The sequence below is a fragment of the Leopardus geoffroyi genome, chromosome C1 (genome assembly GCF_018350155.1).
Source record: "Leopardus geoffroyi isolate Oge1 chromosome C1, O.geoffroyi_Oge1_pat1.0, whole genome shotgun sequence".
In the NCBI taxonomy this organism is placed as follows: domain Eukaryota; kingdom Metazoa; phylum Chordata; class Mammalia; order Carnivora; family Felidae; genus Leopardus; species Leopardus geoffroyi.
The window spans coordinates 138,126,164-138,136,012 of NC_059328.1; the positions used below are offsets into that span (position 1 = coordinate 138,126,164).

A 9,849-nucleotide genomic window follows, 5' to 3' on the forward strand; every position below is an offset into this window, starting at 1 on the left:
TATTGTGTAAAATATTCTTCAGTTGAGGTTTGTCTAATGTTTCCTCATGATTAGATTCAAGTTATGTTTTTTGATGAAAATATCACATTTTCCTAACTGTATCCTATTAAATGGCATACAATTTGGACTTGTCTCAGGACTGATGATGCTCACTTTAACCAGTGATCAAGTTGGTGTCTGTCAGGCTTTTCCTCCATAAAGTAATTCTTCCTAGCCTCCTTGGTAATAAATGCGTATTTTGTAGGGATCTATTTTAAAACCATGTAAATTTCCCATCTTTCCTCAAACTTTTAATGTATCAAATGGTCCTAACTTTTCAAATAAGTACTATTCTTAGTGTCATTTTTTCCTTTTGATGCTGCAATTATCACTGGTTTGTCTGGTGGGAGTCCCTTCAAACTGGTTTCTGGAACTTTTTGACATTACCCAATCATTCTGGGGCCTTTTTAAATTTTTCCTGGGACAAGAAAGATCTTCTAGACTGAAATGTGCCCTGCCTCAATCAACTATTCTGGAATCAACCATTTATCCTAGGAGCATTGGTTTCTTTCAGTAGAAAATGATATTATGGAGCCATAGTGTAGGCACTAGGTCTGTTCATGATATTATGAAACAGCAATCTGGGTACCAGGTCTGCTATATATGTATAAACATATATATACATATGTGTGTATGTGTATATACACACATATGTATATATATTCTTATATTTACACATAATTTACATCTATATTTATATCTATATAATTCTGTATTTCTTTATGTATCTATATGTACTGAAAATTAAGGGCTCTTTTTGGTTTTATTCCTTTCCATATATGTATAACTCTCTTCTGATACCTGGGTCACCTTATCCTTAACATAGTTACTTATTTGATCAACCCTCTGTGTATAAGCAGTCTGTCATGTCCAGTTTTGCACAGCTGCCCTCCTCACCTCACTTTGGCTCTGACCCAGACAAGGCCACTCCCATAGCCTATGTGAAAACTGCCTCTCCTCTCTTAAGCTTTGATCTGCCCAGTAGAGCAACTGGTTCAAGTATAAATAGAAAAAACAAAACAAAAAATGTCTGTAACTTTAAATATCTATCGTCTACATTTTATTTTTCAGCACATTGGGAAGAGTTGACTGAAGGACTTTTATATTTAGTTCCTATTAAAGAACAATTCTTCAATGTGATAGATGTTCAATTACATTACTGTGGGGCAGGAGTTGGCTTTGTGGCCCAAATTCTACCTGTAGCCTCTTACAGCCCCAAAAGCTTAAAGCCCAGCAAGCCAAGAATGGTGAATGGTTTTTACATTTTTAAAGAGTTATAATATATATATATGTGTATATACACATACATATACTCATATATACGTATACATACACACATATCTATCTATCTACCTATCTATCTATGTATATATGTATACACACAGATCAAATGTGACCCCCAAAATCTTAAATATCTGGGTCTTTACAGAAAGGTTCTAGTCTTGGGTATCTGTTTGCTCTGCCAACTTGGCTAATTCTTTACCTAGAGGTAGTGACATAAAGTGCAAAAAGTTCTTGGGCTGCTTTAAGCCTCAGGACTCTAAAGAAGTTGCAAAGAACCATTGAATTGCCATCTTACAAAAACAGAGGTATGAGTAATTTGCAAAATCATCAGTGAGAACAGGATAGTGCTAGGATAAAATCTTAATCACCCCACTCCTTGTCTTAGATTAAATATGGCCAGGTCCATTAGCCTCTGACTTGCATGGCCATTAGTGGAAGGCTGGCCTCCAACTCTATTTATTTCAATCAACACCCTCTTATGTAAACTCCTAATGCTTTATTATATGAGTTTGTATAACTAAAGAATTAATTGAGTATAGCCCCTAATTCAAATTCAACACTAAATCCATTTTGAAATAAAATGATTGATTGCAAGAATTGCAAAACCTGGAAGTAGAATTTTTCAAGAGAACAGAGTCATTATTTCTGAGTTACACACCAAATATTAACAGGGTAGGCGGGCCAAATTGCCACGTTTGGACTAATGTAGTATCTACTTATTAATGAACCTTGCACACTTGGCTTAGTGTTTTGTATTAGAAACACGTAAACCTGGCTCTTTAGGGGCAAAACTGCAGTTTCTGGACAAAGGGAAGGAAATCTCATTAATACAGGAAAAAGACTTATATACAGAAACAGTTTGAAAGCCCCACTGACAAAGGCATGTCTGATACCATTTCCTTTCTTCCCCAACAGAAGAGAAAAAAAAGCTCCACTCAGCATTATTTATCAATATAAGTGCATCAATTCAGTTTCCCACATGTTGTGATATCCCTGCTTTAAAAACAAAATATCTTCTTTTAAGGTTTTAAATAGCTACATCCTGTTTCCTTTTTTTTTTTTTAACCTTACCCAAGCAGTGCCCCAGATAGTTAGAAGTACAAAGAGGAAAGGTATTTGAGGAGGGAAAAGAAAAAACAAAAAATAAACTTTCACAGCGCCATGAATTCATATTCCAGTATTATTTTATATTCTCACTTAAAAGCTTGGGCTGAAATGTGAGTCCCAGTGCAGTGCTGGTACTAATTGCTGTGAATAATTCAAATTTTATCACTCTCCAGGGCCTCTCTGGGGCCGGGCAGCGGAAGCCATGTTTGGTACTTCGGAACCCACAACATGATTGTTCTCAATGCTGCAAAATACACAGGAAGCTGGAGCTGCTTTATCTGGTAAACTGGGAAAGACAGGACAGAGGAGAAATTGGAGAGCATTAGCCAATCCAAGGAACCAGCTAGTGCTCAGTTCATTCCATACACACTAACATCTAAGTCTTACCTAGGTCTACGGATCTGGGCTGTATGTGCTCTTTTGTAAGAAGGTTAGAGAAAGCTCTACTTTTCTTTGGCTCAAGAGAGAAATCCTGAAGCTGCTGATGCTTTGAAATAGGTCCTGGAGAGAATAAAGGGAAAAACTGGAAAAAATATATATATATATTTCAAAAAATACCTCACTCAACTGCCTTGTCTGCGTAATAACATTGAGCAAGACTGTCACTCTGAAGACATATTAGCTCATTTAGGTAATTAGTGTGAGCAGCATGTTTCCCTACTTATTCCATTCAATTATAGGGTTCTCACTTTGTCATTACTGGAGTGTCTTAATGTGACTTGTAATTAGTGTAATTACAATCCAATGTTAATTATATCTGCCACTTAGACATAATTTTATATAGTAATGGTCTCTAATCTCAATAACCTTATTATGTTGTTTATTCAAACAGGAATTAAGTCTTCTTTCATGCGTCAAATATGGAGATTACAAAAAAGTACTGCTTGTGTCATTTTGGTAGTTATGACAAGGGAATCTCTGAAATAGCAAAATCATAATTTGAGACAATGTCTGCATGTGCAAACAATTACAGCAGTTCCTCCCTGTTTCCAGAAATATGCCCATGTATCTCCAAATAACTGTGTGCAGTGGCAGTTTGAGCCTTGACTTGCTCATGAGTTCTGGGAAGAACTAATGTGTGTACATCTAAAAGAAGCCTATTATGGTGGTTCGGTTTATTAGTATACCAAATGCACTCATTGCTGACCATTTAATGGATCATTGCTCTGAGTAACTAACCATTGTATACAAAGCAATAATATCACCTCATTGGAAGAGCACATTATCTTTTAAAGTGCTCTTAAATATATTATTTCAGTTAATCCTGAAAACAACTTTGTGAGAGTAGCAATAGCAGATATCAGATAATTTGAAAAGATTGAAAAATAAAATAAAATAAAATAAAATAAAATAAAAAACATTGACCAGGCTCACTTAGCAAAGGTAGAACTACTAATCAAAAAGCAATTTAGCAGAACAGTTAATAGCATGAGCTCTAGAGGTAGATTTCTAGGGTTTGAATCCCAGCAACTACACTTAGAAGAAGTTCAGTGCCCTTGAGCAAGTTACTTAACCTAGCAATCCCTTTGTGTCCTATTCTGCATAGCAGGAATAACAACAGTATCTACTCCAGAGGGCGGTTACAAGGATTAAATGGGCAATAGAGAAAAAGCCTGAAACCATTCTTGGCACAAACAAAAAATGAAATAAATGCACGTTGCTGTTATGGTTACTCTTAAGAGCACTCTCATTTCTTGATTTGTAACTTGAAATCTTTTTCCTATAGACTACATCACTTCCTTATAGCTTTTCTTATGCTAATTACTAATTAAAGATTTGATCTTCACCCTGCATGGTTTTGTGTACATAGAGTATATACATTTAGAAATAGATACCCCTGCCCCAGTGCTATTTACTAAAGCTAAAATAAAGAATCCTTTGGCCAACTCTGCTGTTATAAGAATACCATACTATGAAGTTCCTTGGGAAAGGATTCAGTGGTTTATTACTCCGTACAAGCACCAACACTCACACTTCCTGAATACTCAGAGTGATACTTCCCATTACTTTAGTGTTTCATGAATCCTCAAAACTTTAACAGACTCAAAGGCAATAACATAGGCAAACTATTCTTTACATTAAGACCTACAAAAATGTTAGTTTTACTTATTTAATGAATCTCAGTATCTGAATTTTTTAAAAAGTGGTTAAGTCAGAATATTACAATTTATGAAATTTCCTGTTGAGCTTTTTCATTTCCTTTAAGGTCACGTTCTTTTCCTAATTTTCGAGAAACAAATAGCTTGCGTACCAAGTTTTGAAATGACTTGGCTTCTTTGGACGTATACTCCCTTCTCTGACAAAGCTGGCAAAAATAGGTATTTTCATAATTTATTCTCAAATAGAGTCCCATAATCTTCTGCAACAAACAAGAAGGTGGTTTTTGCCACCAATTTTTCTTGGTTAACAAAAACATCAATAAGCAACTAGCACATTCCTGGCTTTGCTTTGGATTTTTAGACCATTTTTAAAGTTCTCAGGTAGGAGAAATATTAGCTCTTGGAGTGTGCTCTAACCTCAGAGAAAAGCTGGGCCTGTTGGAGTTTATAGCAGTATAAACACGACTGGTTGGGAAATCTTTGGAATGTGCGCTGCTGCCAGAGAACTGGTCATTAAATATTAACTAGAAGGTCTTCTGACTTTCTGTTTTATTTATAATTATTTACATGCAGTGTTGGGCCATTTTTGCCAGATAGACAAAAAACACTGAAAGATGTCAATTCATCCATCTTTCAATTCTTCTGGTAACTACAATGACCCAGGTTCAGATACGAAGCTTGAGTTAAACGTGTGGATGAATTCTTGCTTCCAAACCAGGCCTTTGCAAAGAGGCACCAGGTTTTAATGTTCTCAAGTGCACAAAGATCACAGCCACTTCGAGCTGCCATTGAGTTACGAGCTCACAAAGCCCTCCAGCCTGTTGGTCATGCTCTAATTTAGTCAGTGATGTTCCCCTGCACTAGTTTCCAGTTTTCTCCACTATTACCTGGAAGCATTTCTCCAGAGTGTTATTGGTGAGTGGCAGTATTCCCATCAAGAAACTCCTCTGTGGGCAGCACAAGGCCATGGTAGGACATGTCCCTGGTCAGAAGCTGGTGACATACTTCCATTCTTGGCCCCAGAATCAGCTAATTTTTTTTTACCTTGAACTGGTCAATTGACTACTTAATCTTACTTTTCCCATCTGAAATTAGGTCCCCACCCAGTCATTTTCCAAAAATGAGGACAAAATACAAAATTAAATCATATTTATTGAATGCTCTATGTTCCTTCCTAGAAATAAATGAGTTACTAATAATGACTATGACTTCATAGGTGAGGGAGTTGACTGAGAAGCCCAAACAATGCTTATTTAAAATGAGGGCAAGAGTTTGCAATTTTTAAATAAGTCTACATTTTAAGAACAAGCACAGCATGACTTTGGAATCAAACAATACTGGATTCAAATCTAGATCCCAATATTTCCCAGATGAATGACCTTGGGCTAGTTACTCAGCCCCGTTAAGACATTATCCCTTTATCTGTAAATAGTGACAATAATAGCATATGTGAGGGTTATTGTGAGGATTATATGAGATAATGAGTGTAATGGATAAATTGTATGGTGTGCGAATTATGTGAATTATATTTCAATAAAGTAGAAAGAAAGAAAAAGAAAGAAAGAAAGACAGAGAAAGACAAAAGCCTTCACAAACACCTGGGACTAGGAGTTTGCAAGATTCATAATAGTCTGTACTAAGTGAAATGCTGAAACTGCCATGGAAAATGAGACCCAAAGGCTCAGAGAAGTAGCATGCTAGTGTGGACATACTACATAAAGCAGACAAACTCCAGCTCACTTTATTCCATGGGAGAGCCTGTATGAATCACCTATAACCAAAGTATGAAATGCATCGGTAAGAAGGGCTGAGCATTCTTAGAAGCACAGTGATGGCTGGTCTCAGCCAGCCCTGACAGCAAGACAATGAAGGACATTGAGTAGGACATAAGACAATGAAAGCAAAGGGGGTGTTGAAATAAGGAAATGATAGAGGAAGTGTGGCAGTACTTACTGATCAGAAGCGAGGTAGGCACAATTATCATACTGGGCGGCAGGAGGGGATGCCTGTATTGCAGAGAACTATGGAGAGAGTTAATAGAATGTAGCATACAAAGGGACTAGGAAGACGGGCAGCTACCAAGGGTATCCATTAAGGATGGATAATTAGGAGGTTGAGAAGGTCATTATAATAAAAAGTCACGATACTGTTGTGCCCAGTTTCCAGACCTGAGCTCGGGTCTGTTTACTTCACAGTTACAACTCCAGGGCCTACTATTGGAGCTGGTATATACAGTGCTTGCTAAATAAGTGTTGAATGGATGAAAGTACATTCCATAAGAAATTACCCAAGAAAGGAGGGGGTGTAAAGCCTATGCTTCTAGCCACTATTACTTTTGTGCAAAACAAAAATTGTATGAATTTATTTCAATTACTCATTATAACATAAAAATTATTTTCAGATTATACGATTCACAAAGATTGAATGAATTGTACAGTATGTATTTTATCCATCAGTATCCCCACTCACTGTCGTCATTGTTTGCATAACTAGATTTAGTCTTTTGCTGCAATGAGAAAAATGTTTACTCTCCCCTGGGTATTGCTTGTCCTTAGCTTGTGGGCAGTTCACCTTGTTCCTGACTCCAGCCAACTAAGACAGAAGTCTCAGAGCTCCACATGAAATTTTACCACTCTTTGATTGGCCTGCTAAGTTGTTGTCCACTTGGGAAACCACCAGTGAGCAGAGATTTTATCAGTAGCTTATAAACCGTGTCGAATATTGCTTTGTTTCTGTGAGGTCCTGCTCTCTCCACCCTTGTCAGAAATATACAAAATCCAGAACAAATCCCAACATCATGGCATTTCATGGTGCTTTCTTCTTCCCTGGATTTCCTTTTCTCCTACTACAGTGAGGGTTTTTGCCAGTTACGCTGCTCTCTCCTTCTCAACCAGTCATTCCACTAGTAAATTTTCCCTTCAGGTGAATAAAAGTGTTGCCTTCTCTTTCTAAATGCTGATTTTTTTTTCTCTAAATATCTTCCTTATATCTTAAACAAATGCAAATACCTACAAATAGAATTTTAAAATCTTGAAGAAAGACAGACCTGAAGATTTTAATATTGAAGAGGTTATCTCTTAATTAGCCAGGAAATTTGCTTTGATTTATGTTGATTTGCTTTATAGATCTTGTCAAAACATTAATCAATGATTTTACTGAGCACCTATTGTGTACACTATATTCTTGACTTCTAAAGAGTTCCTGAGCTCATAGAGTTGATATACAGTTTTGTCAGAGAGCAAAAGTAAACTAAGTGTGGCTCCATTTAATGAAAATCAAATTATATCAAGAGTCAGAAACCTATGTTCTTGGCCTTGGCTCCTCAGAAGTGTAAGCAAGTCACTTAATACTGCTCTTTTCCCACACAGAAGACAGAGATCATATCTACCTTATTTCACAGAATGAAATAAGATAATTTATGTAAAATTGTTATGAAAGTAAAGTACCATATAGGGTAAGGTATTAAGTAAAATAGCAATGCAAGACACCGTATCACAAAATGCTCAGCACTGAGAGAAATAAGGTTTAGGAATTCAGGGTCAGAGAGGTTTTCACACATAATGCGGGACTGTTTGAAGCAGGTGATATTTAAATTGACAATAGCAGGCCATCAGCAGGGATAGGAAATAGAGTAAAAAACTGATGTACAAAATGCTCCTTCCCACAAATATGCTATTAATCAGAGGATATATGAATTATGGAGAGAGAAAGCAGAAATAAAGTTTACAAAGGAGGTTGAGGATCAAATGTGGATAGGAATGTCATATAAGGGACACACACACACACGCACATTCACACAAATATATATCACAATACACATTTGAGAATAGACAAGCAAAATGAGAAAACGTCATGTAATCTTACTCTGCAGTATAAACCTTTGGCAATTTTGTCTTACACCCTTCTAGACACATTCCTTGTTTATTTAAAACACTTGCCCCGCGATATTTGATTTCTTGTTTGTATATTGAACATGTTGTAATATCTGGTAGGTAGACAGTAGACACAGAATAAATGTTTCCTGGGCTGAAATGAAGCTGACTCATTTTCCGCATGCAGTGTGGGAAAAGGTTTTTATCTTCCTCTCTTTAAAATTGAAGTTAGGTTGGGCGCCTGGGTGGCTCAGTCGGTTAGGCATCTGACTTCGGCTCAGGCCATGATCTCACAGTTTGTGGGTTCGAGCCCCGCGTCAGGCTCTGTGCTGACAGCTCGGAGCCTGGAGCCTGCTTCAGATTCTGTGTCTTCCTCTCTCTCTCTCTCCTCTTCCCCCACTCATGCTCTCTCTCTCTGTCTCTCAAAAATAAAACAAAAACATTAAAAATAATAAAATTGAAGTTAGGAAATTATTTGATTGTTCTCTTAGGATTTGTTTTGCTAAGTTAACATCATCAAAATTAACATCAACTTTGCATTTTATCAATTCTCCTTCTGATTTTGTTGATGCTGTGGTTGAAATCCAGTCACTTCTATTGACTTTGAATAGCTTTTTATTGTTCCATTCCAATTTCTCTAAAGCACAGGTTGTTTCATAATTGATCAGGGAATTAGGTAACTACAATTCCTTGTGTGGGTAGAAATCTAATGGGCATTTTCTTATTTTTCTTACTTCTAATTAAACAAACATGTAGTTAGCAGTTTTAGAAAATTTCTAAAGTATAGTGAAAAAGTTAAGGGGTGCCTGGGTGGCTCAGTCGGTTAAGCGTCCAACTTCAGCTCAGGTCGTGATCTCAAGGCTCATGGGTTCGAGCCCCGCATCAGGCTCTGTGCTGACAGCTCAGAGCCTGGAGCCTGCTTTGGATTCTGTGTTTCCTTCTCTCTCTGCTCCTCCCCCACTCATGCTCTGTCTCTCTCTCAAAAATAAATAAACATTAAAAAAATTAAAAAAAAAAGTTAAAATCATTTCTAATTATATAACCCAGAAATAACCACATTAACACACATAAGTGAATAAAATGCATTTTAGACTTGAAAAAATATATTATCGATATACTCTATGAGAGATGTTTTTCCTCTCAAGGCAATACCAGTTTGGTCGGTGGATTTGAAATTAAAGCATTAGGTTGAAATTAAAGCATTAGGCTGAATATATCCAGATTAGCCTTTACATTAGAAGGCTTTACATTAGAAAATAATCAGAAAACAATCACTTGAAAAGGTTAATAAACAAGAACGGCTTATTCTTTCCATGATGTTTGAATTTCTTGAAGTCACCTATGAAAAATGCAAAGATTTACCCACTCAAAATGGTCCTCTAATTTCAGGTATGATGAAGAGATACTGAGAAACAGTACTTCTGGGACCTTCTGAAATCTCACCATTT

At 36.6% G+C, this 9,849-nt stretch overlaps 1 long non-coding RNA gene across 1 annotated transcript in view; it reads right to left on the reverse strand.

Moving 5' to 3' along the window:
- The window catches only part of LOC123598898, a 387,130-nt gene extending 378,439 nt beyond the window's left edge, over positions 1–8,691 (reverse strand). Inside the window, exons 1-3 of the long non-coding RNA XR_006712866.1 lie at positions 6,483–8,691; positions 2,818–2,931; positions 2,521–2,716 (exon numbers count right to left, since the gene is read on the reverse strand). This is a non-coding gene — a long non-coding RNA (uncharacterized LOC123598898). The remainder of the gene's footprint in view (positions 1–2,520; positions 2,717–2,817; positions 2,932–6,482) is intronic.
- Positions 8,692–9,849: the final 1,158 nt, after the last annotated feature.